Below are 23,867 nucleotides of genomic sequence, written 5' to 3'. Positions count from 1 at the left end.
ATATTTGCAATAATTAATCCTCCTAGGTTGAAGTCCACCCATTCTAAAAATTGATCTCTTTTACTAAATACTTTTTGAAACCATTTATTTTTTTTCTTAACAAATTTATCACTAGAGGAAGAGTCATGATGTATGAATGCATCATTTGTTTTAACATTATCATTATTACCATTATCAATATTAGCATTATTACCATGATCTATAAATGCATCATTACCATTACCATTGTAAGAAAGAATAGGAGGAATAAAGGTAGATATACGAGGAGTAGGGTTTAGAGAAGGAGGTTGGTCCTCCACTAACACAATTCTGCTTCCATGAACTTGTTCATTTTGAGCATTAGAAGAATCATGCACACCATTTCCTGCAAGACAAACATTTCGTGCTATGTGCACTTTGTTAGTAATAGGATTATAAGCTTGATAACCTTTGGTATTTTGCATGTTTTCACTTATGCACTTTATACATGCCATCTTAGATGAAGCAATAGGAGGTAAATTTTCAACTGTATTAGATGAGATATGCTCATTTTTCAAATGAGCAAGCCTTTCATGCTCCATATTAAAAGTAATATCTTTGTGCAAAGAGTGTCTAGAAGAGGTGAATCCAGAAAATTTAAATAAGTTATCATGACCTAACTTAGCATTAGCAACAACTTCATTAGTGTTAGGATCAATAATAGAGCACATGTCCCTATGAAACTCAACTTTGTAATTTTGACATAATTTTACAATAGAACGAAGATTGTATTTCAACTCAGGAACATAAAGGACATCATGTAATTTTTCATTTGAAATACTAACATTACCAAATCCTTCAACTTTGCAACTATGATTATCAGCTAATTGAATTGAAATATTAGAAGGATTGGGTTTTAAATAATCAAACACTTCTTTATGAAAAGTAACATGTTGAGACGCACCAGTATCAATAATTCATTCTAAATTTTTAAGAACATTGTAACTAACAGTAAAAGCATGATGAGATGGATGAGAGTTTTGATTATTGTTATTCATAAGTTGCTTATTTTTTTATTTTTTAAAACAATTATTAGTTACATGACCATCTTTCCCACAATACGTACAGTGAGATTTTTTATTAGATTGATTAGGATGAGTATTATTACGATGAGTGTTTGGATGATTATTGTGATTATTATTATTATAAGTATTGCGAGAATCATTATTAGAAGATTTGAAATTCTAATTTTGACTTTTAGACACAAAAGCATGTTCATTAGATCTAAGAGTACCAAATTGTAACAACTTAGCTTCCTCTTGACGTAACAAATTTTGAAAAATACTATAAGTTAATTGAGTAGACAAAGTAGGAATAGCAAGTTGAGAATGAACATTAGTAATAAATTGTTGAAATTATCTAAGAAGACATTTCTTTAAAATAATGGTAATTAATCTAATATCAGTGAGAGTAACACCTAATCCAATTAGTTGACTTTTAATATAATCAAATTTAAGTAAAAATTCATCCATAGATTTGAAATCAATATACCTCAAGTCTTCCAAATTGTCTTGCAATTGAATCTTGCATGACTTAGATGGCCTGCCATACGTTTGCTTTAAAATATCCCAAGCTTCATGGGCATTAGTGCAATGAGAAATTAGAACATATAAATCTGGGTTAAGAGATGTACCAATGAGGCCAAGGGCTTCCTCATTTTTAGTATTCCATGCATTTTTTTCATCTTGTGTAGCTGAGCTACTAGGAACTACAGAAGGGTCAGTAGCATCTAAAATATGCTTAAAATGGAATATAAATGAAAGATGAGTTTTCCAAGCATGATAGTTTGAGTTATTTAACTTGATTTCTAGAATTAAAGTCGACATTATTTAAAAATTTATGTTTAAAATTTAAATAATAGATTTGAAATAAAAAAGTGAGACTTATTATCAACAAGAATGTTAAATAATTATTAAGAGATTTAGAGAATCAAAAATTAAAAATTAAAATGTTCCCTGCAAAACCACTGGTCAGATTGAAGAAACAAGAAAAATAAAAATTTGAAAAACTGAAAAAACGTGTTACACACAGAGAGCGATAATTTTTTTTAATTTAACTCTATTTTCAATAAAATTTAAAAGGTTTTTTTTTAATGTTTTCTAAATGCTGTTCAAATTTCAGCCAAATCTAGATCACGGATTGAGAGATATCATAAAAATACGAATTGCTGTCTTAAAACTTGAAAAACAAATAATACTGCACATACAGTATAATAACTTTTGCAATACTATTCTAATACAAATGAAATTTAAAAGGTTTTTATATTTTTATATTTTCTAAATGCTGTTAAAATTTCAACCAAACCTAGATCATAGATTATGAGATATAAGAAAAATACGAACTGCTGTACTTTCCTTTCTAAAACAAAAACAGAAAAAATATTTGAATTTCAAAAACTTAAAAAGCTTGCAACAGAAATAGGGTTAGATATAATAAAAAAATTGAAAATAAAGAATCCTTTGGCGGCAAGCCTTTCAAAGGAGGTTAGAAAAAATAAAAAATGAAGAACTCTTTGGCGGTAAACCTTCCAAAGAGGGTTAGGAAAAAAAATTTGAAGATTGAATAAAAAACCTGCAAAAAAAATAGGAATGATTTTTTTCCTTCACTTCTCCTCTCAACAAAGTTCTCCAATATGGTAACCTTCACAAAATCTCAAAACAAGGATTAGAAAGCTCTAATACCATGTAAGAAAAAGTGATTGAAATGATAAAATATAATAAAATGAAATAGCATGAAATAATAGATTTAATCCAAGAGAGCAAGAAGAGTTTTACCATACAAATGATACAAGATCAATGGAGCAATACTAAAGAGGAAGCAACACAAGAGACAATGATTTGATAAGGGAAAAGCAAAGAAAATCCCTTGTGAGTATTATGAATGAGGCAAAAGCCTGAGAGAGAGAGAGAGAGAGAGAGAGAGAGAGAGAGAGAGAGAGAGAGAGAGAGAGAGAGAGAGAGAGAGAGAGAGAAGAAATGGAGCAAAATAAATCATTTACAATAGCATCAAAAACTTGATGTGAATAATGGAGACTAGATTAAAATGAGAGAGAGAACCACCTCTTTTAAAGAGATGAAAAAGGAGTTGCATGTTTTTGCATGTGTAACTCCCATTTCTATGAATGCCACATTCATAAAAGGTGTGTGCAAAGTGTCAACTTCCTCTTAAGGAGGAATATCTATTTTCCTTATTAAAGGAAATACAAAAATGAGTTGTCCTCACAAGTGGACAATAGGACAAGAATGACATGTCCTTTACATGTGGACTAGAGGACAAATAAATAATACATAAGGGATACCTTGGTTTATCCCAATAAATAAATAAATACAACCAAGGAAAGATTATTAATTCTAACATTAGTGCTAAGGTATAACATAAAATGAACATTTAAGTATAATTTACATTTTATGCTATACATCCTGCACTTTTTGAGATAAGTTTCAAGCTCATAAGAATTAAAATAAATATTTTAGAATTTTGAGGTTTTAAGAAATTTCAAACTTAGCCAGATTTCAGGAATCAACAATTCAACTTGTCCTTTTATGTTTATGATCTTGTATTTGCAACTGAGGCATTATACTTTCTAGAGATGTGATATTATTTCTTACAAAGTGTTTGAGATATGATTATTGCATTTTATTTCTCATGTGTTGAATTAGGGTTTAGTGGATTGACCTAGGGGTATAAGACCCTCGAAATGTGCCCTAAACTAGTTTTCCCTCCCTCTCAACTGATTGATTTGGATTTTGAATGGAATTTGTTTTGGTCACTAGAGGGTTATGGATTTTATGGCTTGTTGGAAGATAATGTTTACTACATATTGTGATTTTATAATGTTTCTTCATGTGAATATACTTTGATGTATGAGTTAGGGTTTTGAACTAGGGGCATGGGACCCTAGGTTATTGTTCCTATAACTCCTTGTACTTTTGGAGTCTTTTGATGAGTAGGATAGAGACCCTAGGTGAGTGGATCACAATAGGTATTGGGGCTTAGAAGTGGTTTCCAAAGGATCTTATGTGTTAGAGACCAAAGCCCTATGCAAACTGGATCATGAGTTTGTTAATGAGTGTTAATAATAATTAAACTTATGGGTTATGGAGATTTGGGATTCTATGCAGTAGGAAAATATTTGACTCAAGGAAATGATCCCAACACTACTAGACCATACATATCCTATCAGAGTACTTATGGAGAAGATAATCTATGCGATAGGATGGTCTTTGGCTCAAGGAAAGGATCCCAACACTATAGAAATGTATGATGACACTCACCTAGATGTGGTTGAACCCCTCACTTTCTTTTTGCCTCTAGTTATCCATTTTCTTTGTGGTTTTGTTTTGGGCATTATGCTTTTGTGTTACCTTATGTTACCTTTGTTCTTATTTTTGGGTATAAGCCTTAGACTAACTTAGAGCCTAGGTAGATCATGGTTTTTTCTCCTATCTTAGGGGAGTGGTTCCTTATGGTTTCATGTAGTTGAGTGGCAAAACTTTTAAGGCTTGCACATGGTCCAACATTGGAGTTTTATGGTACTTATGAAGATGCTTATGATGATGTTCTGAAGATGTCTCCAAATTGTGATGCACTTGATGTATTTGAATTGATGTAAAATACAAATCCTAAAAGGGAACTTTTTGTTATATTTTAAAGAAAGCAATATAAAAGGGTTGGCTAGCTAGGAAAGAAGAGATTTATTGGGAACTATTGATATGTAAAGATATGGTTATTATCTGCCTCTCTTGAAAAATTATTAAGTATCAAGTATTTATTAAGAAATGTGTTCTAATTTTGTATTGTGATCTTTGCTTTTCAAATGCAATTTCTCATGTAATTATGTCTTAGAGGGAGGACATGCTTAGATTAATCAAACTTAAATATTTAAGGAAATGAATCTAGGAACTTATTTATTAGGGAACCTATTAGTGTTGATCTCTAAGCCTAAGTTGCCTATTAGTGTCAAAACTCTTAGTCATTTACTAGGCAAGGTTGGTCGATCATTACTGCAACTGAGTCATCTAGTAAAGGCTAAGTACATAAGAACTTGTTTGTTTTGCATCACATGCCAAGAAAGTGAAAGATTTTTGAGCACCCTAGTTGAGACTGAGCACATATATAAGTCAAGCATACACAGTTGAGATCAAGAAAAATTGTAAGATAGTCTTTGCCAAGTAAATAGAATAGACTGAGTGTGAAAAACTCGAGTGATAACAGGAATGTTAGTTATGACCGAGTGTTAGAACATTCAAATGTTGAGAAAACTAGTTTTGACATATGAGTTTGTAATTGCATAAACACCTATGTAAATAATTTTGACCAACTTCTATACAAAATTTAATGATTGTAGAGATAGTTAAGGTGGAGTTTACACATCTTTACAAAAGGTATTGATGCTAAGGAAAGAAGATCAACCAATCAAAAAATTAGAAAAATTAGAAGGCAAAAAACAAAAGGGATGAATTGTGAACTGTTGATTATGATCCAAAACTTTTGAAGATTATCTATTTAAAGAGGGTTCTAACCCTAGGATCAGCAAGAATGAAGATCAGTTAGAGGGAGGATCAATGGAAGGAATGTAGAATGGATGATCAATAATGTACAAATGAATGAGTGAATGTATAAGTGAAGGAGCGAATAAGGACATAACAAAGCAAGCAAGGATAAGTCTAAAAGGAGAACAAATAGGGTGATCTAAGAAATCAAAGACAAAATGGAGATATTAGATTAAGAGATTAGAATAAGATATTGAATAAAGGAGATCTAAAATCAACTTTAAGAGAAAATTGAGGGTCAGGTAATAAATCAATTTTAACAGATTTAGTCAAGGAAAATATCTTAACAAAGTGATCCTAACATATATATTTAAATATCCTAATATAGTCCTTACTTGATTGTAAGTGTAAAATCCTTTAATAGGGTAAGACTTAATAGTCTTAAATGCTTTTAACAGGGTAGGCCCTCCACCAAGTAGATAATCTATTATGATCAATATTATAACCCTAATAGGTTAACTTTATTGTTGCAATAGTGAAGATTTGTGGGTTTCATCCCCACCTTGATTTTCCCTCCACATTAAAGTGTTTCTAAGTAACCAAATCATTTGTGTTATGTGTTGAAACTTTTCATGGATGTTATGTTTTGATTTCATTTTAGCATTACAATTTTGATGTTAGATCTAAGATATGAGATGAATTAGGTGTAAAATTAGTAATTTGTTTTGCTAGTAAAAATTTAAGATCCTACCTCATGTGCGCGGCCCCCCCCCCCCCCCCCCCCCCAAGTATCTTTTTTCCCATTAAATCCTTCCAACAATTGGTATCAGAGCTTAGTTCTCTTGGAAGAAGTGTAACATATTGAGAGGATCAAATCTTGGAGATGGAAGAATACAAGATGGGAAAAATCATTGAGAACTAGATGATTGAAATCCAAATCATATTTTAACAATTTAAAGGAGAAAAAGAGGAGTTAAGAAAATCCTTGAGAAAAAAGAGATGGGCATTCAACAAAATGACACACTATACAAGGAAATTGATATAGAAGGACTACTTGACAGTGGAAAATTTGGTGACAACGATGCAACTATAGCAGAACTAGTAGAGAAGAATAATGTTATGAGTGAAGAGGTAAACAGACTCAAGAGAGAATATGAAACCCAATCTTTACGACTATGTAAAGTTATTGAGAAATAGAATAAAGTAGAAGAAGACAAAATCATGGTTGAAGAAGACGAAAGAAAAATTTCAACAAGACTTGAAGAAAGATCATTTAAGGTATAGAAGCTAACAAAAAATTAGTTGGACACGATGAATTAGTTGATAATTGCAACCCAGGAAGCAAATAGGAAGGACATGGAGATCAAAAGTTTGGTCACATGATGAGAAACTAAGAAATGAATTGAGAACTTAAAAGGAACTTCTAGAAAAAATGAAAAAACCAAGTGAAGTTGTCAAATATTTTGGAAAATTGATGAGATCACCAAGATCATGAAGGGATACTTCTGGACTAGGATACATTCTTGAAGAAGGAGAATAATCAAAGAGTGGAGAACAAAGAAATGCAAAAATCCAAAGGCAGGCTTACATGTTATCATTGTGGTAAACTTGGACACACAACCAACATCTGTAGATGCAAGAATGGTATGAAAACTCCTAAACCTAAGTCTGTTGGTAATTGCTTTAATTACAAAATGATAGGACACCAAGCACATGAATGTAGAACAAAGGATAAAGAGACATATATATTTGAAGGACATTGCTATAATTGTTAGAAATATGGACATAGAGTTCATGAGTGTAGATCTAAGACAAAATTTAACTAGACATCTGAAAAACAAACACATGCACCAAGGAAAAGTAACTGTCACAATTGGGATTACAATACATGATTTAAGTATCATTATTGTGGAGAATATGAACACATTCTAGAAACTTGCATTAAGAGACAATTCAGAGGAAATTACAAGAAATTGTTGAATAGAGAATTAGTTTGTTTTAGTTCTCTCAGAGTTGGACATGTTAGTAGAAACTGTAGAACCAGATTACCAACACCAAAAAATGGTAATTACGAAAATAAAAGAAAGGTTGAGGTAAAGAAAACATGGAAAGAGATAGAGGAAGCTAAAACCAGTAGAGAAAGAAAAGTTGAGATCACCTAATCTAATGGATTAGGTGATCACACCACAAATAATTAAATGAAGAGGTATGTAGGAACTGTGTATTTAATGATATATCTTACATCAGTTCCTGACATAAAATGTGCCAAAGTTCATATTTGCATAAGTAAAGATGCATCAAGAATAGATCTATGGAGAGAAAAGTGAAAGAGAATCATTTACAACATGAGTACTAAGTATTAGTTATATAGTCTGTATTGATCAAGCATTGTAGTATTGACCTAGAACTTATGTTGACCAAGGTGATGTGTTGATCAAGAGAATTGGTATTGGATAAGAAAGGTAATAATAATTGAATATTTGTAGGTAAGCATGGAGACCAAGACAACTGTCATATACATACCAAAGTATGAACACATTTATTACAGACCTAAATGGAAAATTAAAGCTATTTATCAAATTCGAGCATTCATTTCTACTTCATTGAGTGAATTCAAGGTGCACAGGTGATTCATAAGTGACCAAGGTGAATTTATCAATGAAGCAAGTGAATCACAATGTAGGATTGGCGATTTGATAAAATTTGAAATGGCAACTACAAATGAAATGTTGAAAGAGAGAAATGCACAAATTGTGAGGGATGACCAGTGTCTCCCACCCAATTTTAGGGATTGTTTGAACATTGAAATAAATAAAGATGACATTGGTGCCCTATCGTCAATTCCACCAAGGGTCTTGACAATTCAGGATTTGAGAGCTTGTTACATGTGAAAAATTAGAGAAATCAAAGATTTTGAGTTGAGAGCAGCTTATTAGAAGTTGTGCAATAATGGAGTACTAAGGGATGAATATAAGACTATTGTTGAGAAAGAGCTTACCCGTGCCCTAGGTTTTCCAAAAAAATTTAAAATAGAATGGATAAAGATTGTATTAAGTCATGTTCATGATATGAAGGTATGGTTAGAAGGAAGATCAATCAAGATTAACAAGGCCATAATATGTCGAGTTATTGGATACCCTACCTTGTGTTACGAATAAGGTGTCTCAACCTTGGATAATTCCTATTCTTTTTTTTTTTTTTGTAAAATGTATTTCTTGCAAATAATGTTGATGTGTCGGCATCTTGAATTGTGTATAAGGAGATCATAGCTAAAACGGTTATGACGGATTCCTATGACACATAGGAGCTATGTTAGGAAGATTCAATGAAAGGTGAAGACATGTGGCAACTGATAAATTTGAGTACTGTACACTCTACCCAAATAGTGGGAAATTTTTTTAGGGTTCCTATTTTCTCGGAGAATGGTAAAACCCTAATACGATTACCTTTGGGAGTGACCCTAAAAATTAAGCGCATGTTATAATCATTTTTAGGGTTGCGAAGAGGAGTATGCAAGAAAGTGTATTGTTGGTACTGTGAGTTGCTACTGGAGTCTTCTTTTGTCACTATTGAACTTGCATTGCAAGTGTATTATAACCTTGTGTTGAAGATAATACATTGTGCAGGTTATGGAGGGGTGGGGTTGTTTTATCGAAAGGTTTTTCCCCATCAGAAAATCTTTGTGTTATGTGTTTCTTTCTCTGTCTATTTTCTTTATGCTTGGTTTGTTGTAATATTATTGTTTACATGATATTAAATCTGTAAGTGTAAAATATTTTAATAGGATTTGCACCATACTTCCCTTAAGAGATTAGTGTAGGAAGCTATTTCCGCACCTAAGTTTCCTTACACCTTAGACAAACCAAAGAGCATAAGATGCACAACATGAAATGAGATTGAGAAATCAACCAGAGCCAAGTGGAATGGTTGAGGAATGTCAATTGATGGGATCAATGATCCTATGATTGAATTTTTAGTATGAGTGATAGCACATAAATTCTTTTAGTCTACCAGATTGAACAATGTGCCATGCATTGTAGTAGACCTAGGCTAAAAAATTGTCAAACTACTAAGCTGTCAAAAATGATCATACTTATGATCTTGCTAAGCTACAATTGCAAAAATTAATAGAGAATCTTGAAGCAATAAAAAGAAAAGAAAACATCATGTAAGTTTGGATCTTTATTAGTTTTTATTTTTTTTCTATGTACATAACTCTTTTCCTATAGTTGGAATAGTAGCATGGGATAGGAACAAGCTAGCAATGGAACAAATAAATGAATTGATAAGTCAGTTGGGTGAAAATTTTGAGGCAATCATGGATAACTATTTTGAGGAATTCAAAAATAAGATGAGAAATCAAATGAAGAATCCCAAATCTATTGTAGATAAATATTTTGATGAGATATGTTTCATGGTAGATACATATTTTTTTTATGCACAAGCAATACTACCTAGGATTGCATGGTTAAGGGCGATGCCTTACGAGGTTAATTTTGATGAATTCATAGAAGCAATGATTGCACTTTTGTTAGAAGATGTTGATGTGAATACCAAGCCATTCAACACATATGATACAATTAAGGCTGAGATGAATACGGAGTCAAGTGAGCCCAAGATAGACAAGAAAATGAAAAAGACAATCAAAGGTCTTGAGGGCAAAGATGAGAAAGATGAAAAAGAAGGAGAAGGATCTAAACAAAAAGTTGAATCCAAGGATGGAAAAGGTAAAGAGTTAGTTGTTGCCGAGCCCAAGACAACCAAACAAAAGAAAGTAATAATTGTCGATCCTAAAATAAAGATGATCTCAAGAAAGGTGTGTAGAAAGTGGATACACACCAAGAGCCAAAAGGGATAATAATAATGAGATCAAAAATAGCTCAACACCTAACTACCAATCAAAAGGAGGTCTATTAAAGAGGAAACTGACCATCTCACCTAGGTAGAACTTACCAAAAAGGCCAAGGAGAGAGCTAGTCATAACACAAGAGGAGGAAGAAGATGACAGAGAAATTGAGTGTGAAGATCAAAGTAAACTACTAATTGTAACCATACTACCTCTAATGACTGTGGATTAGGTATGTACAAAGATTAGAGATACAACTAGTATAGAAGGACTTAAAGATATTCATTATAATTCTTTAAATAAAGAAGATAAGGAGAAGCCTGAAAGAGCTATGCTTGATATGATGATTAAATTCAGATATACACCTTTAGAATTAGGTGATGGCATCCCAGTGGAATTGTGTAACTAGATAGATGAAAAATGGAAGTGGGCATTATCCACTAAGAAGAAAATAAGAGAAACTACATTGACACAAGCTATGCTAGATTTAGGGAAGACACATATGCCTATAGCCCTTAAAAATTTTGTAAAGAAATTCATGCCAAAAGAAAGGACATACAAAATTTTGAAGAATAAAGCCATAAATTTGAGCAAGAAAGTATTCATACATGGAAGGAAGAATTTGGACTACTTATTCTATTGGCAGATAGAGAAGACATAGAAGGAAGAGATGTGATAGAGTTTGAAAAGTTAAATAAGGAAGAAGTTTCCAAACTCAATGAAGCAATTAAGCAATTGGTAGGTGAGTGTGAACAACAAGATGTTTTCATAATCAAGGATGTTCTTGACTCACTTCTATAGAATCAAAATGTATTAACTAAGGAAGACATAAATAGTATGATTTCAGACACCTTGTTGCCAAGCACCAATCTAATTTTTCTACAAATCAAATATTACCCAAGGATTGAAAGTGCTAAAACTAATAATTTTCAAGTTACATTAGTTGTTGTTGATACAAGCACCGAGAAATAAGGTAAGGCTATAATTGTGTTTCCAAAATTTACTTGTATGCCAATCATTTAGAAGATTAAAGAAGAAAAGGAAACAAAGTGGTAGTAGAGAGTGAAAAACCAAAGGAGCAAGAAGCCATACAAACTCTCATACAATTTTTGAGTGCTAAACTATCATAACCATTAATTAGTACACCTAAATAATAGAAAATATCTACTCAAAAGGAGTAGCAATAGGTATCTAGATCGATTTAAAAAGGTAATCAATTGCAAATATCACTACCTAGTGATACAACCCCACGATCTCAGATAATGACTCAATTAGAAGAGATGACAGATGAGTCAGTAAGTCTAGATGAGGTAATCACTTTACCCATGTATGACTTAAACAACTTGACATTGGAGAAAATGCAAGAATCACAAACTTTGCTGAGCACAAGGTAAAGCAAGAACACCTAAGGAGAGAGCATAAAAAGATAGATGTATTACATAATGTTAAAGACATTTTTGTTGATGCATTTGGGATCATTGATTTGAATAATCAACATTTAATTATGGACTAGTTAGTGTATATAATTGACAAAGTTCAACCAAACGATATTGAGAACAATGAAAAATTGATGCAATAGTTTGAGAGAAAATTTGAGCACAAAGTTTTGGAGAAAGTCTCTAAAGAACTTATAAATAGACAAGTAGAGCTTTCTAATTTATTCACACAATTAGAAGAAAATTTAAAGACTATTCATTCTTTGTATATGAAGCTTTGTGATATTGAGTTCTTTACATTGGAGAATCAATGATCTATTGATTTAATATACATAGACATGAGGGCATGTACTATTTCATTGCACAAGAAGGAAAGTTCAAGCTCACCCTCGTATAATAAGTTGACATTTGGTCAAAAAAGGTTAGCTGAGCTCATGGCTAGAGATAGTAAACTAAGGAACAAACTAACATTAATTCAATTCATGTTGCCACCACATTTGGAAATTATTTAGAAGAAACTATCTATAGCGAAAAATATATTGAAGAAAGACACACATTTCTCAAATGTTGAAAGCATGATTGATCTAGATGCCAAGCTAGAAATTCATATTCAAGTTTTGGAAAAAGAAAAGGAGCAATGGAATAAAGATTTTGAAGAAATTTTGGCAAGTCATAAAACATTTTTTGATAAGTATAAGATAGCCCCAACAAACTGCAAGCCACAAGTGTCAAAAACAAGGGGGAAATATACTAAAGGGGAAAATATATCAAGACATACATCAAGGGAAATAAGGGAATACATGAATTAGAAATTAATAAGGTAACATAAATCTAAAATTGATTCATCAGATGGAACAACATCTGAAAATCTAGATTGCAGACTTTCAAGAATTATAGTCTCAAGTGGAGTATTATTGTATGGAATGGTAATCAATGACAAAGTGTCTTTGCTACTAATGTCAAGGAAGAGATTGTTTATCTCTAAGCCTAAGTTGCATATTAGTGTCCAAACACTTAGTCATTTACTAGGCAAGGTTGGCCAACCATCATTGCGACCGAGTCATCTAATAAAGGTTGAGTACATAAGGACTTGTTTATTTTGCATCACATGTCAAGCAAGTCAAATATTACTAAGTACCCCAGTTAAGACCAATCACACATATAAGCTAAGCATACACAATTGAGACCAAGCAAAATTGTAAGACAATCTTTGCTGAGTAAACAAAATAGATCAAGTGTGTAGAAGTTGAGTGACAACAAGAATGTTAGTTATGACTAAGTGTTAGAACATTTAGATGCCGAGTAAACTAGTTTTGACATATGAGTTTATAATTGCACAAACACTTATGTAAATCATTTTGGCTAACTTCTATACAACATTTAATGTTTGTAGAGATAGTTAAGGTAGAGTTTACATGTCTTTATAGAAGGTATTGATCTCGAGGAAAGAAGATCAACCAATTAGAAAATCAAAAGGGAAAAATTATGAATCATTTATTATGATATAGAACTTTTGTAGATTATCTATTTAAAGAGGGTTCTAACCCTAGGATCAACAAGGAGGATCAGTAAGAAGGAGGATTAGAGGAAGGAATTTAGAATGGATGATCAGTAATGTGCAAATTAATGAGTGAATATGCAAATGAAGGAGTGAAAAGGACATAGCATAGCAAGGAAGGCTAAGTCTGAAAGGAGAACAAACATAGTGATCTAAGAAGTGAAGGATAGGACAAAGATACCAAATTAAGATATTAGAATGAGATATTGAACAAAGGAGATCTAAAATTAGCTTTCAAAGAAAACTAAGGGTTAGGTACTGAATTAGTTTTAATATATTGAGTTAGAGAAAATCTCTTAACATAGTGATCCTAACATATCTATTTAAATCTTCTAACAAAGTGCTTACTTGATTGTAAGTGTAAAACCTTTTAACATGGTAAGACCTTACATTCTTAAATGATTTTGAAAGGGTAGACCCTTCACTAGGTAGATCATTGATTATGATCAACATTGTAACCCTAATAGGTTAACTTTTAACTTTAGTGTTGTAGAAATGAAGATTTGTGGGTTTTATCCCCACCCCAGTTTTACCTTTACATTGAAGTGTTTCTGGGTGACCAAATAATTTGTGTTATATGTTGAAACTTTTCATGGATGTCAGAGTTTGATTTCATTTCAGCATTATAGTTTTGATGTTAGATCTAAGATATGAGATGAATTAGGTGTGAAATTAGTAAATTGTGTTGCTAGTAAAAATTGAAGATCTTGATTTAGCCCCCTCTTCCCCCTCTCTTAGTATATTGTAATGCAGGGCACCTAGGTGACATGATAGGTAATCTCATCAAATTGAAGATGATTCATGATGGAAGATAAGGGGTGATGATCTACCTCATTAATATGTTTATTTTTCCTTATTGTATTAAGGTTGATCCTTGTTTACGAGGTCAAGGAACTTGAGGTGCCATATAAGCCAAGTTGCCTCAGTACTAAGGATCTTATTTTTGGTTGTTTTAGTTAATAAATTGACTCTAGGCGTGTTTTGTGAGTCATTACACCTTATTTATGTCCTATGTGTTGCAAATGACCAAGTGATTAAGTTCTAGGTAGTATTAGTGGAAAAGTTGCATTTTGCAAGAAACGTTGCCAACATTTTTTTGCAAAATGTTACAACTACTCTTGTAACTACTCAAACCAAGTAGATATCAGTTGGGGATAATGTACTTGGATGATAATAACCTCTATGAAGTTAGAGGTGTAAGGAGGTGTATGTTCAATAAGTTTTTTATACCAAATATAAGGATTTTCTAAGCATTTTGCTATTGTACGAAACTGTATAGATTGGGAGACCAAATCCAGTTGCATTGTTTGAATTTTTTTTGAGTCTAGGTCACATTTCATTTTTATCGATTAATTTTGAAGCAAGTTAGAGAATTTTCTTTGCAAGTAGGTTTACACACCCTTAAATTGAGGGTTTCAAGCAAGATGTGGCGCTAACTTGTAGTTAGATGGTTGTTTTTTCATGGCCTTCTGAGATTTGCAAGGTGAGGGTATGTTATTTAAGATTCCAAAGTCATAGATTTTTCTCAAGTGATCCAGGGGGTAAATGAACATGCCCTAGACTAAAATTGCTATGTTTTTAATCATAAAAATGCTGATTTTGTGGACAAAACTTGGAAAGAGGCTATGAAACTTTGAAAGTGGTAATCTCTTGGTGGAAAAAGTTAGGTAAGACCTCTTGCAAAAAAAAACCAATCCTAAGTACCCACCCTTGCTCATTTTGAGTTATCCAAACTTGATTTGGCCAATTAGGTCTGTGAGGCTTGCATAGGTTCAAGGGTGTTGGTGTAGGTTGGAGAGCTGGTGCTTTGGGGATTTGTGTAACTTCCAAAAGGGTATCTAAAACCCTAGTTTTTTTTCCAAGTCTAGTGGAGAAAAACCAAGTTACTATCCTAAAACCTTAAAAAAGGCTACAAGGGGAATTAGGCCTCTTAAGAGCAAAATGAAAAGTAGAAGTTAGGAAAATCAAATAGTTGTAGAAGCCCAATCCTCATATGTTCCTTGAAAGGTTCTAGGTGATAGTCTGACCCAAAGAATAGGTTGAAGTCCATTTCTTAGTGTATGCTCATTTTCACATTGTTAATCCCTAAAATCATAAATAGGGAAAGTTACTTTGAAAGATTGAGGAATTGTGTAGAAGTTTGATTAGTGCTAAAACAAGTTGGAAGGATTCTTTGAGGGCTCTAAAAAAGGTGGGAAAGGTAAAGTTACCTTAAGTGTTGTAGTTGGGGTTCTACCAAGCTTTTGCTATGAGCACTCTACATCAAGTGGTATCATAGCTACTTAGAATCTAATTGGGAGAGAAAGATGGTAGAAGGAGAAGACGTTCCATTAAGAATAACCAACATTGAGTTGGAAAAGATTGTAAAAGAACAAATGGTCAAGAGTAGCGCAATTAGAGAAGAGAACATGGTAGTGAAGAGAGAACTTGATAAGCTAAAGGGGCAAGTACGAAAAGGAGAGCATGAAGAAGAAGAAGAAGAAGAAGAAGAAGAAGAAGAAGAAGAAGAAGAAGAAGAAGAAGAAGAAGAAGAGGGAGACAACTTGCATAACATGCCTAAAGATCAGAGGATCATGGAAAAAACCCTCCAGAGGATAGGAAGAAAAGATAAGTGAGACTTACCCATGTTTGATGGGAAGTTAGAACCAGAAGCATGCATGGAATGGTTAGAAACTCTTGAGAACCATTTTGAAGTTGAGGAGATTCCTGTTAACTAGAGAGTGAAGATGGAAAAATCTAAATTGAAATGCCCAACCTTAAGTTGGTGGAACTTTCTCCAAAATGAAAGAATAGAGGAAGAGAAGCAACCCATTTCTACATGGAAGAGAATGATGGTAGAGATCATGAAATAATTTGAACCTAAGGATTATGAAGTGATGCTCCACAAGAAGCTACATAATCTCAAGCAGAAGGACATAGATGTAATTACCTACACTCAACAATTTCATACCTTAACTCTTAGGTCTAAATTGTATGAGAATGTGAAACAAAAACTAGAAACGTACATTAATGGGCTCAAATATAACATTAAAGATGAGTTAACTTTGGTGTTAGTGGAATTAGTTCAAAAATCTTACCAACTTGCCCTCAGGATTGAGGAAAAGAAAAAGAGGAAAGGAGAATAAAATAACAGAGGAGGAAGAGGAAATACTTTTAGGGGAAGAGGCAGATTCTTTGGAAGAGGAAACTATACTAGGAAGCAAGGTGAATCTAGTAGTAGTCAAGGGGCAAAGAATGACACTAGTAGTAGGGGTTCCTTTAGGGGAATGAGACCTAGTCCTAGAGAAATATTTGGAGGTAGAGGAACAAGTGTGTTCACTAGAAGATGTTTCTCTTGCAACAAAGTTGGACATCAATCCTTTAGTTGTCTAGAAAAGATAGGTGCAATCAAACAAGGTGAAAGGAGGATTTAGTTGCTCCAAGATGAACATTTCCAAAGCACAACTTCATTCCATATTGTTGTATCTTCTTCAAAACATGTAGGCCCTAAGACATGAGAGAATTTGATGTTCAATAGATCACTTTTGGTGCCACTTAACCAAGAACCTCCTCAAAGAAAGTCAATCTTCAAGACAACCTACAAGGTGAAAGGAAAGGTATGTAAAGTCATTGTTGATTTAGGATCTTCTAAAAATTTAGTGAAATGGTGATTAAACTAAGTTTACAAAGAATCCCACACCCTAATCCTTATAAGGTTTCTTGGCTAAGTAAGGAGCAATAGGCCTTAGTAAATGAGCAGTGTTATGTTGAGTTTTAGATTGGGGAATATAGGGATAAAGTACTATGTGAGATTGTTGATATGGATGCTTGTCATCTCCTCCTTGATAGGGCTTGGAAATATGACACAAATGCCCAACATGAAGGAAAGATTAATGTATATACCTTGACCAAAAATGGGGAAACTTACACCATGAAACCATTGGTAGGAGAACCTAAGGATAAGAATGTACCTAGGACAGTCATGTTAGTATGTGAAAAGGAATTCTTAAAGGATCTTAAAGAGGAAAAAATTCCATGCTTTGCTATTGTAGTGAAACCTAAGGATGATACACCTAGGAAAGATAAGAAAACATAGGAGATTTTGAGGAAAGTTGGCCCAAAAGAAGTTACAAACCTATTGGATCAATATAAGGGGATAATCATTGATGAGACCACATATACATTGACACCTAAAGGGAGATAATCCATTGTATAGATCTCATTCCTGGCTCCACACTACCGAACAAGGTTGCATACAAATTAACTCCAAAGTAAAATGCTGAAGTAGCTAGGTAGATTCAAGGATTGCTAGAAAATGGCTTCATAAGGAAGAGCATAAGCCCTTGTGTTGTTCCAATAGTACTAGCTCCTACAAATGAAGGTACATGGAGACTATGTATAGACTCTAGAGCCATCAATAGGATGACTATCAGGTATAGGTTTCCAATGCATAGAATAGAAGATCTTATGAATTGCTTGGGAAATGAAAGATACTACTCCAAGATTGATTTGAAGACTGGCTACCACCAAATCAGAATTAGAGAGGGGGATGAGTGGAAAACTACCTTCAAGACCAATAAGGGATTGTTTGAATGGGTTGTGATACCTTTTGGCCTTTCCAATGCTCCAAGCACCTTTATAAGATTAACGAATGATGTCATTAAACCTTTCATAAACATTTTTATTGTTGTGTATCTTAATTATATCTTGATTTTTTTAGCAAGAATAAGAATGGACATCTAACATATCTTGATATGGTCTTAAGTAGGCTACATGAGGAGCAGTTGAAGATTAATTTGGAAAAGTGTGTGTTTTTGCAGGAAGAACTTATGTTTCTTGGGTTTGTCATCTCAAAAGGAAACCTAAAGATGGATCCTTCTAATGTTGAAGCCATATCGAATTGGCCTACTCCAAATTTTTCTAGTGAGGTAAAAAGTTTCCAAGGCCTTGCTAGATTTTATAAAAAATCTATAAGAAATTTTAGTGGGATAAGGGCACCAATGATTGATACTATTAAGGGGGGAACAAAATGTCAAATTGTATGGACTAAAGATGTAGATCAATCATTTGAATACATGATAAAAAGGGTAGAAAAAAAACCTATCTTGGTTTTACCTGATTTTAACAAGGTTTTTACTATTGAGTGTAATCCAAGTAAGAGAGCAATTAGTGGTGTCTTGAGTCAAGATGGAAGGCTCATGGCTTTTTTTAGTGAAAAGGTTAATGAGGCAAAATAAAAGTACTCTACTTATGATCTAGAAATCTATGCTATGGTTCAATCACTTAGAAAGTGGAGACACTACTTGTTACCTAAAGAATTTATTGTTTATAATGACAATAAAGCTTTGAGCTTTCTAAATAGACAAGAGAAGCTAAACCATGGACATGTCAAATGGATGGAGTACTTGAAATCATATACCTTCTCTATCAAGCACAAGAACAAAGTGGTTAACAAGGTAGCTAATGCCTTGAGTAGAAGAAATCTAGCCATTCAAGAAATCTAGATGGAGATTGTTGGTGTTTCTACTTTGAAAGATATGTATCCTGCGGATGAAGACTTTCATGAAGATTACCAAGTTTATATGGAACTAGGGGATAGATACCATACTAATTTTGTAGGCTATATCATTCAAGAGGGCCTTTTGTTCAAAGGAAGTCAACTATATATACCTCTATGTTCTACGAGGGAAATTATCACAAGGGAGAAGCATTGTGGAATCCTAGTTGGTCATTTTGGCCTTGACAAGACATTGGAATTGGTAAGAAGATTTTACTTTCAGCCTAGAATGCAATTAGATGTTAGGAGGTTTGTACAAACTTTTTTGATTTGTCAAAAGGCTAAAGGGACAAGTTCTAATCAAGGTTTGTATACTCCATTACCTATACCTACAAAGCCTTGAGATTCAGTCAACATGGACTTTGTTTTGGGTCTTCCAAGGACCAAGTCTAGTTATGATAGCATATATGTAGTTGTGGACAACTTTTCCAAAATGGCACACTTTTTTCCTTGTAGTTACACTCATGATGCTTCTAGTATAACATGAGTTTTCTTTAAATAGGTTTCATGAACTTCCTCTTTCTATCATGTTAGATAGAGACCCAAAGTTTGTGAGACACTTTTGGTATACCTTATGGAAAAGACTAGGCACAAATATTGCAATGTTGTCTTCCTATCATCCCCAATCAAATGGGTAGACTGAGGTTATTAATATGCCACTAGGTAACCTTCTCATATGTCTTACCAAGGACTATGGTGCTGCATGGGATACTATTTTACTACAGGTAGAGTTCTCCTATAATGATTCCATCAATACAAGTGTAGGCCTAAGTCCTTTTTAGATTGTGTATGGCTCTCATCCTAGGGGAGTGTTTGATCTTAGAGTAGTAGAAAAGATTGGTCAGAGGAGTGCCCTTGTTGATGAATTTGTAGAGGTCATAAGGGACATTCACCAACAAGCTAAGGAAAGGTTACAATAGAGTTCACAAAATTATAAGCAAGCAACAGATGCAAGGAGAAGGGAAGTGTACTTTAATGCTGGAGACATGGTTATGGTCCATCTTAAGAAGGAGAGACTTCCTAAGGGAAAGTACACTAAGTTACACATGAAGAATATTGGTCCCTTTTAGATTCTCAAACAATGTGGCCCCAACACATATAAAATTGCTTTACCCACTAATATAGGTCTATCTCCTATATTTAATGTATCAGATAAATATGCATATAAACCTTCTAGCATTGCTGATATTGGTGTTGCAGGGTCTACCAATTCTCTGAATGCATATATACTTCAAGATCTACCAAAGCAAGTCAACCCAAGCATTGAATGCATACTAGACAAGAGGATCAACAAACAAAATAGGAGGCATTTGTACTTAGTTAAATGGTAGAGAAAACCTTTACAGTAGGCAACTTGGATGAGTCCAAAGGATATTGAGAAGATTGGTGTGCATCTTTCAACATTCCTACTCAAGGGACTTGAGCTTTTTGGCAAGAGGAGTATGGTGCAGGGCACCTAGGTAACATGATAGGTCATCTCATCAAATTGAAGGTGATTCATGATGGAAGACAAGGGTTGATGATCCACCTCATTAACATGTTGATTTTTTCTTATTGTATTAAGGTTGATCCTTGTTTGCAAGGTCAAGGAACTTGAGGTGCCATATAAGACTACGTTACCTTAGTCCTAAGGACCTTGTTTTTGGTTGTTTTAGTTAATAAATTGACTCTAGGTGTGTTTTTTGAGTCATTACACCTTATTTATGTCTAAGTGTTGCAAATGACCAAGTGATTAAGTTCTAGGAATTATTAGTGGAAAAATTGCATTTTGCAAGAAAAGTTACTAACAACCTTTTGTCAATTTTGACATTTTTTTGCAAAACATCACAACTAGTCTTGTAACTACTAAAACCAACTATATATTAGTTGGGAATGATGTAATTTGATTCTAATACCCTCTATGAAGTCAGAGGTGTACATTCAACAAATTTTTCATACCAAATATACAATTTTTCTAAGCATTTTGTTGTTGTATGGAACTATATAGATTGGGAGACCACATCCAGTTACATGATTTGAAAGTGTTCTGAGTCTAGATTACATTTTTATTAGTTTAGTTTGAAGAAAGTTAGAGAATTTTCTTTGCAAGTAGGTTTACAAACCCTTAAATTGAGTGTTTCAAGCAAGATGATGTGGCCCTAACCTACAATTCTAAGGTTGTTTTTTCATGGCCTTCTAGGATTTGCAAGGTTAGGGTATTGTAATTTAAGATTCCAAAGTTATAGATTTTTCTCAGGTAATCCAAGGGGTAAATGAACATGCCCTAGACTAAAATCAATATGTTTTTAGTCATAAAAATGTTGATTATGTGGAAGAAACTTGGAAAGAAGCTATAAAAATTGGAAATTAGTCACTTCTTGGTGGAAAACGTTAGGTAAGACCTCCTGCAACAAAAAAATAGTCCTAAGTTCCCATCCTTTCTCATTCCAAGTGATCTAGGCTTGATTTGGCCAATTAGGTTTGTGAGGCTTGCATAGGTTTAGGGGTGATGGATTAGTTTGGAGAGTTGGTACTTTGGGGATTTGTGTAACTTCCAAAAGGGTATTTGAAACCCTAGTTTTTTTTCCAAGTCTAGTGGAGAAAAACAAAGTTACTATCTTAAAACTTAAAAAGGCTACAAGGGGAATTAGACCTCTTAAGAGAAAAATAGCAAAGTAGAAGTTGGGAAAGTCAAATAGTTGTAGAAGTCCAATCCTTGTGTGTTACTTTAAAGGTTCTAGGTGATAGTGTCACCCAAGGAATAGTTTGGAGTCCATTTCTCAGTTTATGCTCATTTTCCTATTATCAATCCCTAAAATCATAGATAGGGAAAGTTGTTTTGAAAGATTGAGGAGTTGTGTAGAAGTTTTATTAGTGCTAAAACAAGTTGGAAGGAGTCTTTGAGGGTTCTAAAAAAGGTGGGAAAGGTAAATTTACCTTAAGTGCTTTAGCTAGGGTTCTACCAAGCTTTTGGTGTAAGCACTGTGCATCATATTGTTTCCCATTATGTCCTTCCAACAGTTAGGACTCTTACATTTAAGATCAAAGTGAACTTAGCAAGTAAAAGATATACAAAAAAAAGCTCCTTCACCAAAACTTTCTAACATTTGAGCCTTATCCATTAAAGTTCCCTAGTAGGGCATTATATTATGTCTCATGTTATAGTATTATACAAGCAAGATATTGTTATGATGTGGAGCTTAATCAGTCTTTGAGGTTAAATTTTGTAAGACCCACACTTGTACCCTATTATAAGAAGTAAGAAATGACTATGATTAGGAGTTAATTAGGTCATGATCAACATTTTTGTTATTAACAATGATTTATGAGATTCTATTAGGGACTGATGTAGATTTTGATTATTGTAAGGTTGATACCCTATCCAATAACATTAGGTCGATAAGATAAGACCACATGGAAATGAGACTTAGTATGGTCAACCCAAGAACCTAATCACAAGATTCAAGGTAGGATTTACTAGACAATTAGGGAAGATGAATTAACATTCACTCTTGTAAGAAATAACAATGAGTATAGATCAAATGATAACAAAACATAAGGGTTGCACTCGTAGATTGGTTTTAAAATATGATGATATAAATTGGAAACATTTAATTGAATGAGAAAATTAACCCTAGGGACACACACACCTCATAATGGGATAAAAGGACATTGTTAGAAATATTACTTTGGTCAATTGATTTGGAAGGACACTAGTTAACAAGTCTACACAATAGTGATTTTCACTTATGACATATGTACTAAAATCTATTTTACATGTTTTAATGATTTAATCGATATGACTTTGGTGTTTCATTTTTCATGATAAACAAGGATTTGTGATGGTATTTAGAATGGTAAATTTGTTAGGATTAGAAAGATTAATGTTATACATATCTTGATATCTCAATGTTTTGAATATTTTATGGAAATGATTAGATGGAAGTTAACTAAATATGTTAATGCAATTAAGTGATATTAGATTATTCTACACTTATTTGCATGTATTTCTATATTATTTCATTGTGCTACTAACATTAAATTGAGTGTGCAGGAAAGTTGAACCATGGAGATTATTTGGGGAAACAAGGTTCAAACCGTGTGAACACGGTAAAGCCAAGGTGAATCTTTCGAAGATTCAAAACCTCATTGTATTGTGTTTATTTCATAATGTGATTGTGCATGGGTGTTATAAGTTTAAAGATCATGATTAGTTAGTGACATATCATCATGATGTGTAAAGTATTTAATGTGTGTGTGTCATTTGACACTTGTGTTGTTTATGTGTAAATGGCATATCATATGGGATTTTTGGGCATGAAGTTACTTAACCTAAACTTAATCCCATTATGAAATTAAGTTAACCCACATTGGAGAGTGTTAGGATGAGTCACCTTCATGTTGGAATTCAAGTTAAATTTGAGAGGAACTTTAGAGAGCCTAAAAGTGGTTTCCAAGTATTATTTTGGTAAAAATAAGTCACCTACATGGTAGCAGTATAGGTTGGGGGTCTAAATATAACCATAAGTTGGCCTAGGGGACTTAGAAGACCCTCTAAACTAGTCATTTTCAAGCCAATTCCAAAATCAAGTGTCACATGACTTTTGTCCTCATCCCTACACTTTGGTAAGTTCCTATTGGTAGAAAGGTACAAGGGTGTAAGAGGGTTAGGTGAGGATGGGAGTGGAGGTCATTTTAGGGAGCTTGTGTCGAACTTAGTGGTTGTTCACCCACTCTCTAATTGTAGAGACACTTAGGGTTTGGAGGAAGAAACTAGGAAGCAAAGAAGGAAAGCTCTTCATCACCATTTTCATAACCATAGCTTGGAAAGAGGTTAGTGCTTCATGCCATGTTTTCTCTCACCCCGTGAAAGTTGAAAGATGGAGATTGGAAGAGTGTTCTTGTAAGATGTATGTGTTTGCATTTGGTGTATGTAGTAGTTATTGTGTATGTAAATGAGCATGTTGGATTTACTTGCATTTGATTTTTCTCTCTATTTTGT

Source organism: Cupressus sempervirens, chromosome 1 (assembly GCF_028749045.1).
Source record: "Cupressus sempervirens isolate cs-2001-9-10 chromosome 1, ASM2874904v1, whole genome shotgun sequence".
NCBI classification, from domain to species: domain Eukaryota; kingdom Viridiplantae; phylum Streptophyta; class Pinopsida; order Cupressales; family Cupressaceae; genus Cupressus; species Cupressus sempervirens.
Note: the sequence above shows the minus strand (reverse complement) of the source record.